A 24,931-nucleotide genomic window follows, 5' to 3' on the forward strand; every position below is an offset into this window, starting at 1 on the left:
ATTGGTATTTATAGATATCCCGCCCACCGTACCCAGTCAAGCGCATGTGGATATATACAAATACGTCAAATTATAAGTCTATATATTAAATTAACGAGGTATCATTTAGTTAATATAAAGCCCATTAATAGCCCATAGTCTAATTTCCACAAGTGTCGTTCTTTTATCCAAACCCCAATTATGGTCCAAAACCCAATTATCCCGTCTTTAATATTTAGCCCAACATCACGATTATTTCGGCTTAAATAAGCATAATAATAACTTAGCTACGAGACATTAATTTAAAAAGGTTGAACATAACTTACAATGATTAATAATAGCGTAGCTTTACACGGACAAAATTTCGACTTACACACTTACAACATTCGCTAACATAACCTTATTATTATTAATCTTAAATTAAAATTAAAATTATAAATTATATATATATATATATATATATATATATATATATATATATATATATATATATATATATCGTGAGAGTGAGAGAGATTGAATTAGTTGTGTGATATTCGGCCGAAAACTGCCAAATTTATAGATGTGGCCAGACTTTTGGGGCCATGCGATCACATGGGCTTCCTTTGCATTTGCCATGCGATCGCATGGAGTCTAGGGACAGCTCACATAACTTTGTTTTCTTGTTTGCCGACGGTTTTAATATATAATATAATATATATATATATATATATATATATATATATATATATATATATATATATATATATATATATATATATAATTTTAAGAATTAATTATATATTATATTATATTCATGTGCATAGTTGACTTGTAATTTTTAGTCCGTTGCGTCGTGCGTTGAGAGTTGACTCTGGTCCCGGTTCCGGATTTTCGAACGTCCTTTCGTACTATTTAATATCTTGTACTTTGCGTTTTGCGGCTCGTACTCTTGTAACTTTTAGACGTTTCTCATCAATAATTTGAACCACTTGGATTGTACTTTGTACTTTTTAGTTTTTTGGTCGTTTGCGTCTTCAATTCGTCAAATCTGTCTTTTGTCTTCACCTTTTATTATTTAAACGAATATCACTTGTAAATAGAACAATTGCAACTAAAAGCTTGTCTTTCTTGAAGGATAATGCTATGAAATATATGTTCGTTTTTCGCATTATCAACATCATTCACACTCTTCACCTGGGCTTCTAACGTTTTCACATGAGCTAAAACAGCAAGACGTCCTTTCTTCATGATCTTTTGTGCTTTCATGCAACTAATGAGGTTCAGCTTCGAACTACATCTCTCTCTGTAAATAATCAGTGGCTCACCATCTCCGTGGGGTATACGAAGAGCTTTATCTCCACAGATAACGTCGGCCCTTACTTTGGTCAACCAATCCATACCGACAATCACATCAAAGCTTCCCAATTTGATGGGTATCAAGTCAATCTCGAAATCCACACCAGCTATGTTGATAATAGCTCATCGGCCAATTTGGTCAACTTTCTCAAGTTTTCCATTGGCTACCTCAACAAGCATACTCTCCTTAAAAGGAACTAACGACCAATCTATCTTAGAGAAAAAGTGTCTACAAACATAGCTCCTATCAGCACCAGTATCAAATAGGACAGAAGCTAATAGATTGTTGATAGTGAATATACCTGTAACCAAGTCGGGGTTCTCACGGGCATCCCTTGCGTTTACATTGAAAGCTCTTCCACGTGGTGGTCCGCCGTCCTTTCGCTTGTTGGGACATTCATTCCTGAAGTGGCCCTGTTGTCCGCACTCATAGCACTGCCTTGGTCTAGTAGGGTTTGTCTTCATCGTTGGGGTGGGAATCTTGCAGTCCTTACCAATATGCCCGGTCCTTTTGCACTTTTCACAGACCACATTACAGTACCCAGTATGGTGCTTGTAGCACCTCTTGCACTGCAGTAGAGTACCCTTGTAGTTGGGGTTCGAGCTAGGGGTCGGGTTGGGGTTCCTCCAGTCGGTGTTTCCCTTGAAACCCTCATGCCTCTTAGCTGGGTTTTGATCAAAGACCTTTCCCTTGTTTCCATCCTACTTACGCTTCTCATGACTAGTCCTCGATTCTGATTTCGCTTTCTCAGGTTCCTTGCAGGTGATCTGGTTCATCAGGGTGTGCGCCATGTGCATAGCTTCCGGGACGTTGGGTGGCTTCGAAGAGGTGGCATTTCCCTGAATGGACTTGGGAAGTCCCCACAAGTATCGTTCCATTCTCTTAAACTCCAGGGTAACCATCGAGAGACACATCAGTGCTAATTCCAGATACCTACGGTTGTAACCATCAAGATCGTTTCCCACAACCTTCAACTCCCAGAACTCAGCCTCCATTTTCTGTATCTCTGTTCTGTGGCAGTACTCTTCGATCATGGCTCCCTTAAATTCTTCCCAAGGATTAGCATAAGCCTCGTCAATACCTTTGGCTTGAGCAAGTGTGTTCCACCAGGTTAGGGCGCCATCCGACAGCGTACAGGAGGCATACTTGGTTTTGTTCGTCTCTTAGCAGTTGCTTACACGGAACACAGCTTCTAGTTTCTCAAACCACCTAGTCAATCTAACTGGCCCCTCAGTACCACTAAAGTTGTGGGGCTTGCAACTTTGAAACTCCTTATATGTACACCCGTTATGGATGGGCGGGTTAACTGGTGGAGCTTGGGGGTTGATTTTCGCAATAGCTGCGGCTACTCTTTCCGCAATCATTTCCTCAATTTGTGCTGCTGTGGGCGCTGCTCTTCCATTTGCCATTGCTCTTCTAGACAGAAATTTTGACTTAAGTCAAAATCCCGCATTTAATAAATAATAATATAGTATATGGCAACCAACATGGAATCAACGCAACACATGTTAACTAAGCAATGTAACTAGATACATATACCACAAAATCACCATATAGTAACGTAATTAGAACACCGTACAAAAAGTAAACAACACTAAGTTCCATTCATTAATAATAAGTTGCATACATCCGCATAGGTTCGCACAATACATGAGTAGAACATGAAACTACAAACGAGATTACATAATGAAATCTACTACAATGCCCTATGGTAACGGTGGGTAAAGGATGTCCATTACGTGGAACATCTGGTCCTCGAGCGCAGTTACCCGAGCACGGAGGATCTCCATTTCCCTTGTCAGTTCCTCGAAGGAGGGAGATGGTGGGGCGGGCGGTGCAGTCGGTACAGGTGGTGCAGGTGGTCCAGCGCCAGAAGTAGATGGTGCATAACGGTAAGTCTTACACACGAATGGATCGGCAGGATACGGCACAACTCGCTTGCGAGCGGTGACCCTAGTCCTCAGTCCATGTGCATTAATGGACGACCTACTTACGTTAACCCCTAGAATAACGGTACCATCGAAACGATACCGCTTCTTTGGCGGGGTAGAGGGTGGCTGCACGGGCGTCTCCTCAGGGTCCTCGTCGGAATCCTCGTCACTGGAGTCATCAGAGGATGAGTCGTCGGATGATGAGTAGTCAAAAATAGTTGGAGGTGGCTCTGCTCGGCCGGTAGTCATAATTCGATATCTGAAAGGCGGAATCGGCATGACACGTCCATCAGGAAGGCGTCTGCACTAATGGTTATGCTCATTACGAAACGGAACGTCCCCATATTCCCCTGGAATCACAACACCACCAGAATGGTGATGTGGCTCTGAGGGTCCTGGGATGAGTGGAGCTGGAATCTCTGGTGGATCCTCGTGTCCGTCTGAGGTGATCACTGGGTCGAGTGCATGGCCACTGGCTCCAGAGGTCAAAGTGCCAGAGTCACTGGAGTGTGTCGACGACGGGATCTGTGAATCGGCAACAATGGCAGGCGAGGTGGAGGGTGAGTCTGAGTCACTCTCCAAAATGATAACGGGCGGGACATCCGACATCTGAACAGGGAAAAATGACTTTTTCCATGTCAGTAAGTCATAAAGCAAGCACATATTAGGCAAAATAACTACGATAGTATAGATCACCTATAGCAGTAAATAGCATGGCAATAAATTGTATAGAAGTATCATGCAATTGAAAGCAGATAGTAGCATGCAGTAATGAAAATCAAGTAGCAGTATACGTCATATAGCAGTAGAAGTAAGTAGCAGCATGCAGTAAGTTCCGCAGAAACAAGTAAACTAGCAAGTTGTAGATTAGTCCTATTAGTGAATCCTACTCGGTCCGATCTAGACTCACTAATGCAACCTAATTCCCTACAACCAATGCTCTGATACCAAATGTGACGCCCCGTATAAAACCATCGTGTATGATTCGTCAACAACAGGATCTTTACACGGTCAAGTACTACATGCTATTTGAAAACCAGTTTTGCATTCATAAAAGACATAGCGTTTACAAAAGATAGCGTGACACAAAGGTCGTTACAAAGCCATTATTTGAAAATAACATAAACTACGAATGTAAAAGAAAAGTTCCATGATTGAGACATCTCTAAGATTATGCAGCGGAATTCTAGCATAGCAGGTCCTTAACAGCAAGTCTAAACAGCGGAAGCAACAAACCTCTGAGCTGTAAGACCCTAATATTTATTGTACGGAAGTGTAATTATGCTACATAGAGTGTAGGAAGCATTGTGTAAATAAATAAAGGTTAGAATCTGCCCAGACATGGGTGCGCGCCGCGCACATGCCCAGCAATAGAATTCTGCCTTTTTTTATTTTGAGTTTAATGAGGGGCTTTTTGGTCTTTTCACTTGAGGCCAAATGTGAGGCAATATCAGCTGGTTGGATTCAGTTTTGGATCATATTTCACATCCACAAACACTCTCAAGTATCTTAGAGAGAGAGAGAGAGATTTTCTAGTGAGAGAATTGGGGTTTTGGAGAAGAAGGAGCTTGAGTTGATCAAAGTCTCGAGTGTTAAAGTTGTTCACCTCGTTCCTAGCTACATTTTGGTTATTGTGGTAAGTTCTAACTCCAAATTTCATTGTTTGATTTTGATATTCAAGTTAGGGTTTGAACTTAAATTGTTGATAAACCTATTTAAACTCATGAAGTGAGTTTAGTGTTGCTTGTAATCGGGTTAATTATTGTTAATCGTGGATTTTGGGTTTGGTGAACTAATTGGCCATCTAAGACTTGGATTTGGGTTTAATCACTAGGTTTAGTGATTATGGAAGTGTTGGAACCCTTTTGGGAGTTTTTGATTGATTGATTTTGAAAAGGGTCAAATTTGGGTTTGGTGTCAATTTGGGCAAGACGAGTGTTTAACACTTATGTTCGGGTTTAATTAGCATTTTAAAACCATGTTCACTTATGAATAGTGATTATTGGTTAGTTTGGACGCATTTTGTGTTTATGAGTGCAATTGGTCGAATTTGCACTAAGTGTCGAATTGAGTTGGTTGTAAATCCACTCTAAGTTTGTTGTTGTTGTAATTGTGATAAAGGAATAGGTACTTTCCATTGACAAGTTGCGGATTACTTGGAAGCATTTATCAAGACGACAAGGTGAGGGTTAATATCCTATGTGCATATGTATGTGTAGGATGGGTGCGGGTCGGGTGAAGTGGTTCTCGGTTATAGAGCTCACTTCACATATAGGTGGATTCGATGGACTTGCGTTTAGGTCCAATTGGCACGGTTGTGCATTTTGGTTGACCACCTTTGGCGAGGTACACGTTTTGTGTGTACGTTATCATACGTGTTTGTGATGTGGGGTATATAACCCCAATGGCAAAGGGTTGATATTGTTGTGATGTGGATAACCCCGATGTGGTGGATTTTATAATCCCGTGACCGTGGGTTTTGAATTGTGAAAGTGGATCTCGTGTAGTTCGGATTCACGATGACGCGTGTAGTTCGATCATCTTATCGGAAGCGAGTCTCGTGTAGTTCGGATTCACGGTGACGCGTGTAGTTCGGTCATCTTATTGAGGTAGTGATCTCGTGTAGTTCAGATTACTAAGGCTCGTGTAGTTCGGCCAACCTCGATGTTTTCTTGTTGAAGATAGTAATCTCTTGTGGTTTCGGATTACTAAGGCTCGTGTAGTTCGGCCAATCTTCATCATCGTGTTTGGTATTCGGTAATGGGTTAAGGGGTTAACCTTATTCGTTTATATATTGTTATATATATATTGTTGTATTGTCGTGATGTAGCTAACCCTCCGGGTGTAGCTTCTTGGCGTTGTTCACATCGTCGTTGGTGAACTTATGTTTGTTGATGCATATTTAGCTTGTTGCTTAGTGATCGTACGGTATGCTTAGATTAGCTTGCCTTTATGCATGGATGCTCCGGTATGCGGTATTTGATTATTTGTGTGGCGTGTTCATTTTATGCATATATATGTATGTAGTATATTTTCACTCACTAAGCGTTAGCTTACCCTCTCGTTGTTTATATTTTTATAGATTTGCATGGATGCGGTGGCTCGGGTAAGCGTGGGACTAGTGGACTTGCGTAGTTTGCTTTAAAAGATTGTGCTTTTAGATTGGATAGGATTGGGTAGCGTATCCCCAATCGCCATGCTCGGCTTTATTTTGTATTAGAAGTCGTGTGGTCGAAAACTTGTATTTTGTACGAAAGTCGTAAAACGGCCGATGTGGGCCCGGTCTCGTAAAACTCATTTTATTATTGGAACGTGTTAGTTTTGACTAATATAAAATGTTGTAAAAAGCGTTTGGTCTAAAAGTGTCGGGAAGCAAGAGATCTTTTTACGAAAATTGGAAAAAGTGGACAGCGGGCTGCCAGGCCCTGTGCGCGCCGCGCACTCCATCTAGACAACTCAGTTTTAAATTTTTTTTTATGCTGCGTTTTTGGTCGGTTAACGGGTTGGGTTGTTACAAGTGGTATCAGAGCATGGTCTAAGGGATTTAGGTGACTTGAGATAGGTGTCTAGACTTAGACTTTTGTGTGTGCTTAATTTGTTGCGGGACTTGTAGGATTACGGGTCGGAATGGGTTATAGTTAGTGTCTTGTTTGTAGGTGGACTAACATTTATATTAGTAACGCGAATATTATTAATATATTATTGTGTTGTGGTGTAATTCTCGCGTGTGTTTATATCGCGTAGAATTTTGTTTGTGTTTGTTTATATCATCGAGCGAAGCGGTCGTTGTACTAACGAGTTAATACGGCGTGTGTGCGTAATAAGGACTTGCAAACCTTATTACAGGCGCAAATTGTGTCTATCAAGTGATGTACGACGAGTGTTTAGCAAGATGGGGACGGTGTGGAGTGTGTGTTTTATACGTTCGTTATCTAATCGCTTTGCATTCCTTAGAATGGCGACGGGAGGTGGGATCGAGATGAACGATTTGGAGTTTAACACTAGAGTTGCGGCCGCCGTTGTGGAGCAAATGAGTGTGTTTCAAGAAGAAATGGATAGGAAGTATTCTGAACTTCAAAGTAGTGGTGAAATGGAGCGTTGTCATAAGAGCTTCATGAGGACTAAACCCCCGATGTATGATGGGAAACCGGATCTTTTGGTGAGCACAACTTGGATCTCGGATGTCGAAGGGGGTTTTCGTACTATTGATTGCCCTCCCGAGAAGAGGACAAGACTCGCTATTAGTTTGTTGGGAGGTAGGGCGAAGGATTGGTTGGATGATAAGATTGATCTTGTCGGTGGTGAAACATTTATGGCTTTATCGTGGGACGAATTTAAGAAGGAATTCTTCGAGGAGTTTCGGCCTTCAGCCGATTTGTGGGAACTAGTTGCGAAATTTGCGACAAGGATCTATGGATTTGAATACTCTCAAGACGACCTATATGGCGAAGGCTCGTTTTTGCCCGGAGTATTTGGGGAATGATCGTTTGTTGATGGGAGATTTATATCGGACCTTGAATGATGACTTGAAGAGTAAAATTAGCCAAGGTCAAGTGAAATCATTTACGGAATTATTCGACTTGGCTAGAGGTTTTGAGTCGTATTCACGATCCAAGAAGGGTGAACCTTCAAGTGAGAGAAGGGTTGCTTCGTATGGTGCTCCAAGTAAGAGGACTAAGGGTCCGAGTGTGAGCACGGGTGGTACACGGACGGGTATATTGGATTCTAGTGCGTCTAGATGTTACAATTGTGGCATGAGGGGTCACAAGTCTTGGGAATGTTCGGTACCAAAGGGTGATGGTATGGTGTGCTTCAATTGCCAAGAAGAAGGACATCGTAAGTCAGAATGTCCCAAGTTAGCGGGGACGGGTGCAACAAGGAGACGTTAAGGTACGTTTCGTTTTAATAAATATGTCCTTTGATTATTTACTATGTGCCGTTGAGTTTGAGTTTATTAGATGCATTGTGTTGTGCATGTTATTGATATGGGTGACGTTCCTAATGGAAGTACCCTATGGTGACGTTTGATTGTCGGGCGAAGGGCGTAAGACTTGGTGCAACCAAGCATTCCTTAGTATTTGGGAAATGTTTCTACCAAGCTTTGGGAATGGGCTTTGGTGTTCGGTTGTTAGAGCGTGTTCGCTCTCGTGTTGAAGTTAATGAACCATGGGGTTCGTCTGGTGGATTGAAACCCTTGAGATCGAGTGTTTTGGATCTCGATGTATGTTGGTAGTGGAGTTTACATGACGCGACATTAGGTGCCTCTTTCATACCTACTAGCGTAGTGTTCGACTCCGATAGTGTTGCGGTTACTTTGTACTTAGTGTAGTGACCCGAACTTTTCCATGTTTATATATATTAATTGAGATTGATATTTACATGATTAAATGTTTCCAACATGTTAAGCAATCAAACTTGTTAAGACTTGATTAATTGAAATATGTTTCATATAGACAATTGACCACCCAAGTTGACCGGTGATTCACGAACGTTAAAACTTGTAAAAACTATATGATGACATATATATGGATATATATATATATATAGTTAACATGATACTATGATAAGTAAACATATCATTAAGTATATTAACAATGAACTACATATGTAAAAACAAGACTACTGACTTAATGATTTTTAAACGAGACATATATGTAACGATTATCGTTGTAAAGACATTTAATGTATATATATCATATTAAGAGATATTCATACATGATAATATCATGATAATATAATAATTTAAAATCTCATTTGATATTATAAACATTGGGTTAACAACATTTAACAAGATCGTTAACCTAAAGGTTTCAAAACAACACTTACATGTAACGACTAACGATGACTTAACGACTCAGTTAAAATGTATATACATGTAGTGTTTTAATATGTATTTATACACTTTTGAAAGACTTCAATACACTTATCAAAATACTTCTACTTAACAAAAATGCTTACAATTACATCCTCGTTCAGTTTCATCAACAATTCTACTCGTATGCACCCGTATTCGTACTCGTACAATACACAGCTTTTAGATGTATGTACTATTGGTATATACACTCCAATGATCAGCTCTTAGCAGCCCATGTGAGTCACCTAACACATGTGGGAACCATCATTTGGCAACTAGCATGAAATATCTCATAAAATTACAAAAATATGAGTAATCATTCATGACTTATTTACATGAAAACAAAATTACATATCCTTTATATCTAATCCATACACCAACGACCAAAAACACCTACAAACACTTTCATTCTTAATTTTTCTTCATCTAATTGATCTCTCTCAAGTTCTATCTTCAAGTTCTAAGTGTTCTTCATATATTCTACAAGTTCTAGTTACATAAAATCAAGAATACTTTCAAGTTTGCTAGCTCACTTCCAATCTTGTAAGGTGATCATCCAACCTCAAGAAATCTTTATTTCTTACAGTAGGTTATCATTCTAATACAAGGTAATAATCATATTCAAACTTTGGTTCAATTTCTATAACTATAACAATCTTATTTCAAGTGATGATCTTACTTGAACTTGTTTTCGTGTCATGATTCTGCTTCAAGAACTTCGAGCCATCCAAGGATCCGTTGAAGCTAGATCCATTTTTTTCTTTTCCAGTAGGTTTATCCAAGGAACTTAAGGTAGTAATTATGTTCATAACATCATTCGATTCATAAATATAAAGCTATCTTATTCGAAGGTTTAAACTTGTAATCACTAGAACATAGTTTAGTTAATTCTAAACTTGTTCGCAAACAAAAGTTAATCCTTCTAACTTGACTTTTAAAATCAACTAAACACATGTTCTATATCTATATGATATGCTAACTTAATGATTTAAAACCTGGAAACACGAAAAATACCGTAAAACCGGATTTACGCCGTCGTAGTAACACCGCGGGCTGTTTTGGGTTAGTTAATTAAAAACTATGATAAACTTTGATTTAAAAGTTGTTATTCTGAGAAAATGATTTTTATTATGAACATGAAACTATATCCAAAAATTATGGTTAAACTCAAAGTGGAAATATGTTTTCTAAAATGGTCATCTAGACGTCGTTCTTTAATCTGAAATGACTACCTTTACAAAAATGACTTGTAACTTACTTTTCCGACTATAAACCTATACTTTTTCTGTTTAGATTCATAAAATAGAGTTCAATATGAAACCATATCAATTTGATTCACTCAAAACGGATTTAAAATGAAGAAGTTATGGGTAAAACAAGATTGGATAATTTTTCTCATTTTAGCTACGTGAAAATTGGTAACAAATCTATTCCAACCATAACTTAATCAACTTGTATTGTATATTATGTAATCTTGAGATACCATAGACACGTATACAATGTTTCGACCTATCATGCCGACACATCTATATATATTTCGGAACAACCATAGACACTCTATATGTGAATGTTGGAGTTAGCTATACAGGGTTGAGGTTGATTCCAAAATATATATAGTTTGAGTTGTGATCAATACTGAGATACGTATACACTGGGTCGTGGATTGATTTAAGATAATATTTATCGATTTATTTCTGTACATCTAACTGTGGACAACTAGTTGTAGGTTACTAACGAGGACAGCTGACTTAATAAACTTAAAACATCAAAATATATTAAAAGTGTAGTAAATATATTTTGAACATGCTTTGATATATATGTATATATTGTTATAGGTTCGTGAATCAACCAGTGGCCAAGTCTTACTTCCCGACGAAGTAAAAATCTGTGAAAGTGAGTTATAGTCCCACTTTTAAAATCTAATATTTTTGGGATGAGAATACATGCAGGTTTTATAAATGATTTACAAAATAGACACAAGTATGTGAAACTACATTCTATGGTTGAATTATCGAAATCGAATATGCCCCTTTTTATTAAGTCTGGTAATCTAAGAATTAGGGAACAGACACCCTAATTGACGCGAATCCTAAAGATAGATCTATCGGGCCCAACAAGCCCCATCCAAAGTACCGGATGCTTTAGTACTTCGAAATTTATATCATATCCGAAGGGTGTCCCGGAATGATGGGGATATTCTTATATATGCATCTTGTTAATGTCGGTTACCAGGTGTTCACCATATGAATGATTTTTATCTCTATGTATGGGATGTGTATTGAAATATGAAATCTTGTGGTCTATTATTATGATTTGATATATATAGGTTAAACCTATAACTCACCAACATTTTTGTTGACGTTTTAAGCATGTTTATTCTCAGGTGATTATTAAGAGCTTTCGCTGTCGCATACTTAAATAAGGACGAGATTTGGAGTCCATGCTTGTATGATATTGTGTAAAAACTGCATTCAAGAAACTTATTTTGTTGTAACATATTTGTATTGTAAACCATTATGTAATGGTCGTGTGTAAACAGGATATTTTAGATTATCATTATTTGATAATCTACGTAAAGCTTTTTAAACCTTTATTGATGAAATAAAGGTTATGGTTTGTTTTAAAATGAATGCAGTCTTTGAAAAACGTCTCATATAGAGGTCAAAACCTCGCAACGAAATCAATTAATATGGAACGTTTTTAATCAATAAGAACGGGACATATCAGTTGGTATCAGAGCGTTGGTCTTAGAGAACCAGAATTTTGCATTAGTGTGTCTTATCGAGTTTGTTAGGATGCATTAGTGAGTCTGGACTTCGACCGTGTTTACTTAAAAAATGATTGCTTAACAAATTTTTTTGGAAACTATATATTTTTAACATGTGAATATTATGTGATATATTAATCTCTTAACGCGTTTGATATTATGTGATAGATGTCTACCTCTAGAACAAGTCCCATTGACTCACCTAATAATAATGAAGAGTCAAATGTAAATTGGAATGATTCGTGGACTGATTCACAAGTTCCCGAAGAGGAACCGGAAGAAGAGTCGGAACCGGAAGAAGAATCGGAACCGGAAGAAGAATCGGAACCGGATGAAGAATCGGAACCGGTGGGGGAAATAATAAAACGGTTAAGTAAAAGAAAATCCTCAACCAACCGACCAAGGTTAATTATGGTCAATGGTGTTTCCGCCAAGGAAGCAAAATATTGGGAGGATTACCAATTCTCCGATGAATCGGATTCCGACAAGAATTCCGATGATGTTATAGAAATTACCCCAACTGAATTTAAAAAGGCAAAAGAAAATAATAAGGGAAAGGGCATAAAAATAGAGAAATCTAATTCCAACCCCGATGAACTTTATATGTATCGTCAACCCCCGAAGTCCTTAAGTTGTAACAATGACCCGGGAACCTCTAAACCACCAGGTTTTTCTAAACCAATGTGGACAACAACGGCTCGTATTAGGGGAACATTATATATCCCTAGAAACTTGGCAAAACGATCCAAAACCGAAGAAGAAGAAACAAGCGAGTCGGAATAAGATAGTTGTATTCGTGTGGTGTAATATATGTAATATAGTGTGCTTATGCTTTATGATATATGTAAAAATTGCTTGTATTAATAAGTATTTTTTTTTATGAATCTAACTCTTGTCTATTTTACAGTATAAAAACACAAAATGGATAGACAACCCAATATTTTAAGAGACCTACCCGGAGACATGATTGATGAAATCTTGTCTAGAGTCGGTCAGAATTCTTCGGCACAACTATTTAAGGCGAGATCAGTTTGTAAGACATTCGAAGAACGTTCCAAGAATGCCTTGGTTTATAAAAGGCTTTTGTTCGAAAGATGGGGGATATCACATTGGGAAATCCATAAGTTACGATGTGTTTACTTTGACGCATATATTGCGGGGAACCCAAATGCTATTTTACGCAACGGGTTAAGAAATTATTTTGACTCAGTATATCCGAATATAGGACTTCATGATTTAGAAAAAGCGGCTAACATGCAACATAAAGAAGCATGTTATGCTTACGGATTAGTAATGTTCGCTTCTCACCAAAGTGAGAACAAGAACATCGGGCTACAACTATTAAACAAAACGTTCCCACAAGTGACGGAGTCGGTAATTGGGGTAAGAAATGAGGTTTTTAGATTGTTACGGGACTGTTGGACATTACGTAACCCTCGTCCCTTTGACGACGTTACAACACGCTGTCTTATCAACGGCCATAACGGTTATGTTCCACAAGACCAAGGATGGGAAGTAATCCTAGTAAAACCAGAATGCATGACTTGTTTCTGGACGTATGAATTACGTGTCTTTATTGCCTTTGCTGAACGACTTGTGTACTAGCTAGAATTATCTTCACAACCATCTTGTATCAAATTTATTGTGTGCTATATTTCATGCTATATGTAAAATAAGCGATATTGTAAGTTTGTAAAATATTGTGAAAAAGTTTGAACGCGAAATATTATTATAATCAGTTTTTCATATAGAATTGTAGTAGTTGAATTGTATATTAGCTACTATGTATGAACTTAACGGGTAGGTACTACCCGAATTTAAACTTATAAAACGCTAATATGAAGAAAAAGCTTTTATAAATGAGTTCATATTATGCTACGAAATACTATTAACTACTCTTAATATTCTGTATGATTAACTTGTTCCATTTGACTATTTTGAAGGAAATGGCACCGACTACTCGACACACCGTGAATATGAATGAAGAGGAATTCCGTACTTTTCTAGCTTCAAACATAGCCGCAGTACAGGCTGCACTACATACCAACAATAACCTTGGATCTGGCAGTACAGGAAATCGTGTAGGATGCACCTACAAAGAATTCACTGCCTGCAAACCTTTGGAATTTGATGGAACCGAAGGACCGATCGGATTGAAACGGTGGACCGAGAAGGTCGAATCGGTGTTTGCCATAAGTAAGTGTACTGAAGAGGACAAAGTGAAGTATGCTACGCATACCTTCACAGGTTCTGCGTTAACATGGTGGAATACCTATCTAGAGCAAGTGGGACAAGATGATGCTTACGCACTACCGTGGTTAGCATTCAAGCACTTGATGAACGAGAAGTACCGTCCTAGAACCGAGGTCAATAAGCTCAAGACAGAACTTAGAGGGTTACGAACCCAAGGATTTGATATTACCACGTACGAAAGACGATTCACAGAATTGTGCCTATTGTGTCCGGGAGCATTCGAAGATGAGGAAGAGAAGATCGACGCGTTTGTGAAAGGATTACCGGAAAGAATCCAAGAAGATATAAGTTCACACGAGCCCGCCTCCATACAACAGGCATGTAGAATGGCTCACAAACTAGTGAACCAGATTGAAGAAAGAATTAAAGAACAGACTGCTGAAGAGGCCAATGTGAAGAAAGTCAAAAGAAAGTGGGAGGAAAACGGTGATAAGAATCACCAATACAACAACAACAATAATCGCAACAATTATCCCAACAATCGCAACATCAATCGCAACTACAACAAACGGCCCAACAACAACAACAACAACAACAACAGCAACTACAACAATCATCCCAACAATAATAATAACCGCAACAACAACAACAATCAGAAGCAGCTATGCCAAAGGTGTGAAAAGTATCACTCGGGGTTCTGCACCAAATTTTGCAACAAGTGTAAAAGAAATGGTCATAGCGCGGTGAAGTGTGAGGTCTACGGACCAGGGGTTAATAGAACGAAAGGAACAAATGGTGTCGGAACGAGTAATGGCGGAGCAAGTAGTGTCGGAGCAAGTTATGCCAATGTAGTTTGTTATAAATGTGGAAAACCGGGCCACATTATTAGAAATTGCCCGAACCAGGAGAACACGAATGGACAAGGCCGCGAAAGAGTTTTCAATATTAATGCGGCAGAGGCACAGAAAGACCCGGAGCTTGTTACGGGTACGTTTCTTATTGACAATAAATCTGCTTACGTTTTATTTGATTCGGGTGCGGATAGAAGCTATATGAGTAGAGATTTTTGTGCTAAATTAAGTTGTCCATTGACACTTTGGATAGTAAATTTTTACTCGAATTAGCAAATGGTAAATTAATTTCAGCAGATAATATATGTCGAAATCGAGAAATTAAACTGGCTAGCGAAACATTTAAGATTGATTTGATACCAGTAGAGTTAGGGAGTTTTGATGTGATAATCGGTATGGACTGGTTGAAAGAAGTGAAAGCAGAGATCGTTTGTTACAAAAATGTAATTCGCATTATACGAGAAAAAGGAAAACCCTTAATGGTGTACGAAGAAAAGGGCAACACGAAGCTACATCTTATTAGTAATTTGAAGGCACAAAAACTAATAAGAAAAGGTTGCTATGCTGTTCTAGCACAAGTCGAGAAAGTACAAACTGAAGAAAAGAGCATCAATGATGTTCCCATTGCAAAAGAATTTCCCGATGTATTTCCGAAAGAATTACCGGGATTACCCCCACATCGATCCGTTGAATTTCAAATAGATCTTGTACCAGGAGCTGCACCAATAGCTCGTGCTCCTTACAGACTCGCACCCAGCGAGATGAAAGAACTGCAAATCCAATTACAAGAACTTTTAGAGCGTGGTTTCATTCGACCAAGCACATCACCGTGGGGAGCTCCTGTTTTGTTTGTCAAGAAGAAAGATGGTACATTCAGGTTGTGTATCGACTACCGAGAGTTGAACAAACTTACCATCAAGAACCGCTACCCACTACCGAGAATCGACGACTTATTTGATCAACTACAAGGCTCGTCTGTTTATTCAAAGATTGACTTACGTTCCGGGTATCATCAAATGCGGGTGAAAGAAGATGATATTCCAAAGACTGCTTTCAGAACACGTTACGGTCATTACGAGTTTATGGTCATGCCGTTTGGTTTAACTAATGCACCAGCTATTTTCATGGACCTTATGAACCGAGTGTGTGGACCATACCTTGACAAGTTTGTCATTGTTTTCATTGATGACATACTTATTTACTCAAAGAATGACCAAGAACACGGTGAACATTTGAGAAAGGTGTTAGAAGTATTGAGGAAGGAAGAATTGTACGCTAAGTTTTCAAAGTGTGCATTTTGGTTGGAAGAAGTTCAATTCCTCGGTCACATAGTGAACAAAGAAGGTATTAAGGTGGATCCGGCAAAGATAGAAACTGTTGAAAAGTGGGAAACCCCGAAAACTCCGAAACACATACGCCAGTTTTTAGGACTAGCTGGTTACTACAGAAGGTTCATCCAAGACTTTTCCAGAATAGCAAAACCCTTGACTGCATTAACGCATAAAGGGAAGAAATTTGAATGGAATGATGAACAAGAGAAAGCGTTTCAGTTATTGAAGAAAAAGCTAACTACGGCACCTATATTGTCATTGCCTGAAGGGAATGATGATTTTGTGATTTATTGTGACGCATCAAAGCAAGGTCTCGGTTGTGTATTAATGCAACGAACGAAGGTGATTGCTTATGCGTCTAGACAATTGAAGATTCACGAACAAAATTATACGACGCATGATTTGGAATTAGGCGCGGTTGTGTTTGCATTAAAGACTTGGAGTCACTACTTATATGGGGTCAAAAGTATTATATATACCGACCATAAAAGTCTTTAACACATATTTAATCAGAAACAACTGAATATGAGGCAGCGTAGGTGGATTGAATTATTGAATGATTACGACTTTGAGATTCGTTACCACCCGGGGAAGGCAAATGTGGTTGCCGATGCCTTGAGCAGGAAGGACAGAGAACCCATTCGAGTAAAATCTATGAATATAATGATTCATAATAACCTTACTACTCAAATAAAGGAGGCGCAACAAGGAGTTTTAAAAGAGGGAAATTTAAAGGATGAAATACCCAAAGGATCGGAGAAGCATCTTAATATTCGGGAAGACGGAACCCGGTATAGGGCTGAAAGGATTTGGGTACCAAAATTTGGAGATATGAGAGAAATGGTACTTAGAGAAGCTCATAAAACCAGATACTCAATACATCCTGGAACGGGGAAGATGTACAAGGATCTCAAGAAACATTTTTGGTGGCCGGGTATGAAAGCCGATGTTGCTAAATACGTAGGAGAATGTTTGACGTGTTCTAAGGTCAAAGCTGAGCATCAGAAACCATCAGGTCTACTTCAACAACCCGAAATCCCGGAATGGAAATGGGAAAACATTACTATGGATTTCATCACAAAATTGCCAAGGACTGCAAGTGGTTTTGATACTATTTGGGTAATAGTTGATCGTCTCACCAAATCAGCACACTTCTTGCCAATAAGAGAAGATGACAAGATGGAGAAGTTAGCACGACTGTATTTGAAGGAAGTCATCTCCAGACATGGAATACCAATCTCTATTATCTCTGATAGGGATGGCAGATTTATTTCAAGATTCTGGCAGACATTACAGCAAGCATTAGGAACTCGTCTAGACATGAGTACTGCCTATCATCCACAAATTGATGGGCAGAGTAAAAGGACGATACAAACGCTTGAAGACATGCTACGAGCATGTGTTATTGATTTCGGAAACAGTTGGGATCGACATCTACCATTAGCAGAATTTTCCTACAACAACAGCTACCATTCAAGCATTGAGATGGCGCCGTTTGAAGCACTTTATGGTAGAAAGTGCAGGTCTCCGATTTTTTGGAGTGAAGTGGGGGATAGACAGATTACGGGTCCGGAGATTATACAAGAAACTACCGAGAAGATCATCCAAATTCAACAACGGTTGAAAACCGCCCAAAGTCGACAAAAGAGCTACGCTGACATTAAAAGAAAAGATATAGAATTTGAAATTGGAGAGATGGTCATGCTTAAAGTTGCACCTTAGAAAGGCGTTGTTCGATTTGGTAAACGAGGGAAATTAAATCCAAGGTATATTGGACCATTCAAGATTATTGATCGTGTCGGACCAGTAGCTTACCGACTTGAGTTACCTCAACAACTCGCGGCTGTACATAACACTTTCCACGTCTCGAATTTGAAGAAATGTTTTGCTAAAGAAGATCTCACTATTCTGTTAGATGAAATCCAAATCAACGAAAAACTTCAATTCATCGAAGAACCCGTCGAAATAATGGATCGTGAGGTTAAAAGACTTAAGCAAAACAAGATACCAATTGTTAAGGTTTGATGGAATGCTCGTAGAGGACCCGAGTTCACCTGGGAGCGTGAAGATCAGATGAAGAAGAAATACCCGCATCTATTTCCAGAAGATTCGTCAACACCTTCAACAGCTTAAAATTTCGGGACGAAATTTATTTAACGGGTAGGTACTGTAGTGACCCGAACTTTTCCATGTTTATATATATTAATTGAGATTGATATTTACATGATTAAATATTTCCAACATGTTAAGCAATCAAACTTGTTAAGACTTGATTAATTGAAATATGTTTCATATAGACAATTGACCACCCAAGTTGACCGGTGATTCACGAACGTTAAAACTTGTAAAAACTATATGATGACATATATATGGATATATATATATATATATAGTTAACATGATACTATGATAAGTAAACATATCATTAAGTATATTAACAATGAACTACATATGTAAAAACAAGACTACTAACTTAATGATTTTTAAACGAGACATATATGTAACGATTATCGTTGTAAAGACATTTAATGTATATATATCATATTAAGAGATATTCATACATGATAATATCATGATAATATAATAATTTAAAATCTCATTTGATATTATAAACATTGGATTAACAACATTTAACAAGATCGTTAACCTAAAGGTTTCAAAACAACACTTACATGTAACGACTAACGATGACTTAACGACTCAGTTAAAATGTATATACATGTAGTGTTTTAATATGTATTTATACACTTTTGAAAGACTTCAATACACTTATCAAAATACTTCTACTTAACAAAAATGCTTACAATTACATCCTCGTTCAGTTTCATCAACAATTCTACTCGTATGCACCCGTATTCGTACTCGTACAATACACAGCTTTTAGATGTATGTACTATTGGTATATACACTCCAATGATCAGCTCTTAGCAGCCCATGTGAGTCACCTAACACATGTGGGAACCATCATTTGGCAACTAGCATGAAATATCTCATAAAATTACAAAAATATGAGTAATCATTCATGACTTATTTACATGAAAACAAAATTACATATCCTTTATATCTAATCCATACACCAACGACCAAAAACACCTACAAACACTTTCATTCTTCATTTTTCTTCATCTAATTGATCTCTCTCAAGTTCTATCTTCAAGTTCTAAGTGTTCTTCATATATTCTACAAGTTCTAGTTACATAAAATCAAGAATACTTTCAAGTTTGCTAGCTCACTTCCAATCTTGTAAGGTGATCATCCAACCTCAAGAAATCTTTATTTCTTATAGTAGGTTATCATTCTAATACAAGGTAATAATCATATTCAAACTTTGGTTCAATTTCTATAACTATAACAATCTTATTTCAAGTGATGATCTTACTTGAACTTGTTTTCGTGTCATGATTCTGCTTCAAGAACTTCGAGCCATCCAAGGATCCGTTGAAGCTAGATCTATTTTTCTCTTTTCCAGTAGGTTTATCCAAGGAAATTAAGGTAGTAATTATGTTCATAACATCATTTGATTCATATATATAAAGCTATCTTATTCGAAGGTTTAAACTTGTAATCACTAGAACATAGTTTAGTTAATTCTAAACTTGTTCGCAAACAAAAGTTAATCCTTCTAACTTGACTTTTAAAATCAACTAAACACATGTTCTATATCTATATGATATGCTAACTTAATGATTTAAAACCTGGAAACACGAAAAACACCGTAAAACCGGATTTACGCCGTCGTAGTAACACCGCGGGCTGTTTTGGGTTAGTTAATTAAAAACTATGATAAACTTTGATTTAAAAGTTGTTATTCTGAGAAAATGATTTTTATTATGAACATGAAACTATATCCAAAAATTATGGTTAAACTCAAAGTGGAAGTATGTTTTCTAAAATGGTCATCTAGACGTCGTTCTTTCGACTGAAATGACTACCTTTACAAAAATGACTTGTAACTTACTTTTCCGACTATAAACCTATACTTTTTCTGTTTAGATTCATAAAATATAGTTCAATATGAAACCATAGCAATTTGATTCACTCAAAACGGATTTAAAATGAAGAAGTTATGGGTAAAACAAGATTGGATAATTTTTCTCATTTTAGCTACGTGAAAATTGGTAACAAATCTATTCCAACCATAACTTAATCAACTTGTATTGTATATTATGTAATCTTGAGATACCATAGACACGTATACAATGTTTCGACCTATCATGTCGACACATCTATATATATTTCGGAACAACCATAGACACTCTATATGTGAATGTTGGAGTTAGCTATACAGGGTTGAGGTTGATTCCAAAATATATATAGTTTGAGTTGTGATCAATACTGAGATACGTATACACTGGGTCGTGGATTGATTCAAGATAATATTTATCGATTTATTTCTGTACATCTAACTGTGGACAACTAGTTGTAGGTTACTAACGAGGACAGCTGACTTAATAAACTTAAAACATCAAAATATATTAAAAGTGTTGTAAATATATTTTGAACATGCTTTGATATATATGTATATATTGTTATAGGTTCGTGAATCAACCAGTGGCCAAGTCTTACTTCCCGACGAAGTAAAAATCTGTGAAAGTGAGTTATAGTCCCACTTTTAAAATCTAATATTTTTGGGATGAGAATACATGCAGGTTTTATAAATGATTTACAAAATAGACACAAGTATGTGAAACTACATTCTATGGTTGAATTATCGAAATCGAATATGCCCCTTTTTATTAAGTCTGGTAATCTAAGAATTAGGGAACAGACACCCTAATTGACGCGAATCCTAAAGATAGATCTATCGGGCCCAACAAGCCCCATCCAAAGTACCGGATGCTTTAGTACTTCGAAATTTATATCATATCCGAAGGGTGTCCCGGAATGATGGGGATATTCTTATATATGCATCTTGTTAATGTCGGTTACCAGGTGTTCACCATATGAATGATTTTTATCTCTATGTATGGGATGTGTATTGAAATATGAAATCTTGTGGTCTATTATTATGATTTGATATATATAGGTTAAACCTATAACTCACCAACATTTTTGTTGACGCTTTAAGCATGTTTATTCTCAGGTGATTATTAAGAGCTTCCACTGTCGCATACTTAAATAAGGACGAGATTTAGAGTCCATGCTTGTATGATATTGTGTAAAAACTGCATTCAAGAAACTTATTTTGTTGTAACATATTTGTATTGTAAACCATTATGTAATGGTCGTGTGTAAACAGGATATTTTAGATTATCATTATTTGATAATCTACGTAAAGCTTTTTAAACCTTTATTGATGAAATAAAGGTTATGGTTTGTTTTAAAATGAATGCAGTCTTTGAAAAACGTCTCATATAGAGGTCAAAACCTCGCAACGAAATCAATTAATATGGAACGTTTTTAATCAATAAGAATGGGACATTTCACTTAGGGTACCGGAGTGAAACCCTTAAGTACATGAGTGACTTGGTGGAATTTGACAAACTAAAGCAATTGGATGATTGCGAGAGTATAGTTGTGTAATCTGTGGTACACGTTTCGTTCGAAGTGTTTAAGGATAGGTTAAGATCCTTGGCATGCTCAAGGTTGGAGCAAGATATGGTGATGGGTCGTGTGAACCAAATTATTGGTAAAGTCTACCTTTGGGCAGCATTGTACGGTTGTACAAGATGCGGTTATGGAATGTAGTTCCAAGCGGGGGAGTTACACTCCCGCACGAGGAGATCTTAGGGTGAAAATTCGGATAATGCTTATGGTAGATCCGAAACTTGTGTTGGGACCTAGTTTGGTCGATTTGTGGTAGAGTACAATTTCGGTTAAATTGTACTTATGATTTTGGATTTGAATTACCACCGAGGTGGTAATGTGGTAAATCTCGTTGAGAGATAATGGATGAGTTGGGCGAGCAAGGTGAAGTCCCTCGGTTAAGGGATGCGTGTGTCGGATTCTCTTCTAGAGAATTATTGTTTTGTACCTATGTTTGATATAGGTGGTTCTTGCTCGATTGTGTGGATGGTTAGTGGTATCCGTTAAGGTTCACTATAGTATAGCAGTGCGCGATGTTACACTACTCGTTGATCGAGGCCAAAAGAGCGTGTGTTGATGGTTAGTGTATTCCGTTAGGATGCACTATGGTGTAGCAGTGCGCGATGTTACACTACTCGTCGTGATGGAGGCCAAAGAGCGCGTGTGATGGGAGTAGTGTTATATCGGCATGGTATAACATTATCGGGAAATGCGAGTACCAGTGGGAAATGCGAGTACCATTCCTGTGTTGAGATTGTGGAGTGGATCGCGTGTGTTTGCGGATTCACGATGACGCGTGTAGTTTCGGTCATCTTATTGTGGAAGTGAGTCGCGTGTAGTTTGGATTCACAAATGACTCATGTAGTTTCGGTCATTGTTTTGAGGAGTGAGTCTCGTGTAGTTCGGATTCACAAATGACGCGTGTAGTTCGGTCATTCTATTGGGATAGTGACTCTCGTGTAGTTCGGATTCACTAGGGCTCGTGTAGTTCGGCCAATCCCGATTGTTGTGCGGTGGAGGTGATGAGTCGCGTGTAGTTTCGGATTCACTAAGGCGCGTGTAGTTTTCGGCCAGCCTCCATGTTGTGTGATCTATCGGTTGTTTTATACACCGATGGTGAGGTCGTGAGGACCATGTTGTATGATTAGTGATGTGATAGCCGTGTTTCGCTCACGTGATGTTACAGGTGTGACGATAGTCGATTTTGTACACCTTGGGATCTAGCGTTGCCATGATCATTTTGAGCGCTGTCGATTTTAACCGTTTGATTATGAAGTTACGGTAGTTGCGTATAGGTCGTATTGTGCACTACAAAGGATGTTTAGTGATTGGTGTTATCCGTAAGGATTCGTTTTGTTCGGTCTTCATCGTTTCGGGTTGTTGACCTTAGGTTGAGACTTGGTTGCTTTTAGCATTGTACTCGGTAAGGGTATGCTAAGGGATTGATATCTCGGTAAGAGATTGGTTGAGTTTTCCCGATGTGAGGGAATGAGCAAGTTTTAGTGCTCGGATTTGCGGATTTGATAAATCGCGGGTGACGATTTTAGTTGATAGAGGCGATTTATTGGGAAGAATTGCTTAGGAAAGTCGGATTGGGACTTATGTTTGAAGATCGTGGAGTGTGGTCCGTTTGGTTAAGTGACGAGGATCACGAGGACGTGATCGATTCTAAGTGGGAGTTTTTGATTGATTGATTTTGAAAAGGGTCAAATTTGGGTTTGGTGTCAATTTGGGCAAGACGAGTGTTTAACACTTATGTTCGGGTTTAATTGGCATTTTAGAACCATGTTCACTTGTGATTAGTGATTATTTGTTAGTTTGGACGCGTTTTGTGTTTATGAGTGCAATTGGTCGAATTTGCACTAAGTGTCGAATTGAGTTGGTTGTAAATCCACTCTAAGTGTGTTGTTGTAATTGTGATAAAGGAATATGTACTTTCCATTGACGAGTTGCGGATTACTTGGAAGCATTCATCAAGACGACAAGGTGAGTGTTAATATCCTATGTGCATATGTATGTGTAGGATGGGTGCGGGTCGGGTGAAGTGGTTCTCGGTTATAGAGCTCACTTCACATATAGGTGGATTCGATGGACTTGCGTTTAGGTCCAATTGGCACGGTTGTGCGTTTTGGTTGACCACCTTTGGCGAGGTACACGTTTTGTGTGTACGTTATCACACGTGTTTGTGATGTGGGGTATATAACCCCAATGGCGAAGGGTTGATATTGTTGTCATGTGGATAACCCCGATGTGGTGGATTTTATAATCCCGTGACCGTGGGTTTTGAATTGTGAAAGTGGATCTCGTGTAGTTCGGATTCACGATGACGCGTGTAGTTTGGTCATCTTATCGGAAGTGAGTCTCGTGTAGTTCGGATTCATGGTGACGCGTGTAGTTCGGTCATCTTATTGAGGTAGTGATCTCGTGTAGTTCGGATTACTAAGGCTCGTGTAGTTCAGCCAACCTCGATGTTGTCTTGTTGAAGATAGTAATCTCGTGTGGTTCCGGATTACTAAGGCTCGTGTAGTTCGGCTAATCTTCATCGTGGTGTTTGGTATTCGGTAATGGGTTAAGGGGTTAACCTTATTCGTTTATATATTGTTATATATATTGTTGTATTGTCGTGATGTAGCTAACCCTCCGGGTGTAGCTTCTTGGCGTTGTTCACATCGTCGTTGGTGAACTTATGTTTGTTGATGCATATTTAGCTTGTTGCTTAGTGATCGTACGGTATGCTTAGATTAGCTTGCCTTTATGCATGGATGCTCCGGTATGCGGTATTTGATTATTTGTGTGGCGTGTCCATTTTATGCATATATATGTATGTAGTATATTTTCACTCACTAAGCGTTAGCTTACCCTCTCGTTGTTTATATTTTTATAGATTTGCATGGATGCGGTTGCTCGGGTAAGCGTGGGACTAGTGGACTTGCGTAGTTTGCTTTAGAAGATCATGCTTTTGGATTGGATAGGATTGGGTAGCATATCCCCAATCACCATGCTCGGCTTTATTTTGTATTAGAAGTCGTGTGGTCGAAAACTTGTATTTTGTACGAAAGTCGTAAAACGGCCGATGTGGGCCCGGTCTTGTAAAACTCATTTTATTATTGGAACGTGTTAGTTTTGACTAATATAAAATGTTGTGAAAAGCGTTTGGTCT

General features: G+C 38.2%; 1 pseudogene; it reads left to right on the forward strand.

Moving 5' to 3' along the window:
* The window catches only part of LOC139883852 (F-box/kelch-repeat protein At1g55270-like), an 83,559-nt pseudogene that overhangs the window by 48,305 nt on the left and 10,323 nt on the right, over window positions 1–24,931 (forward strand).

The sequence above is a fragment of the Rutidosis leptorrhynchoides genome, chromosome 1 (genome assembly GCF_046630445.1).
Source record: "Rutidosis leptorrhynchoides isolate AG116_Rl617_1_P2 chromosome 1, CSIRO_AGI_Rlap_v1, whole genome shotgun sequence".
Lineage (NCBI taxonomy): Eukaryota > Viridiplantae > Streptophyta > Magnoliopsida > Asterales > Asteraceae > Rutidosis > Rutidosis leptorrhynchoides.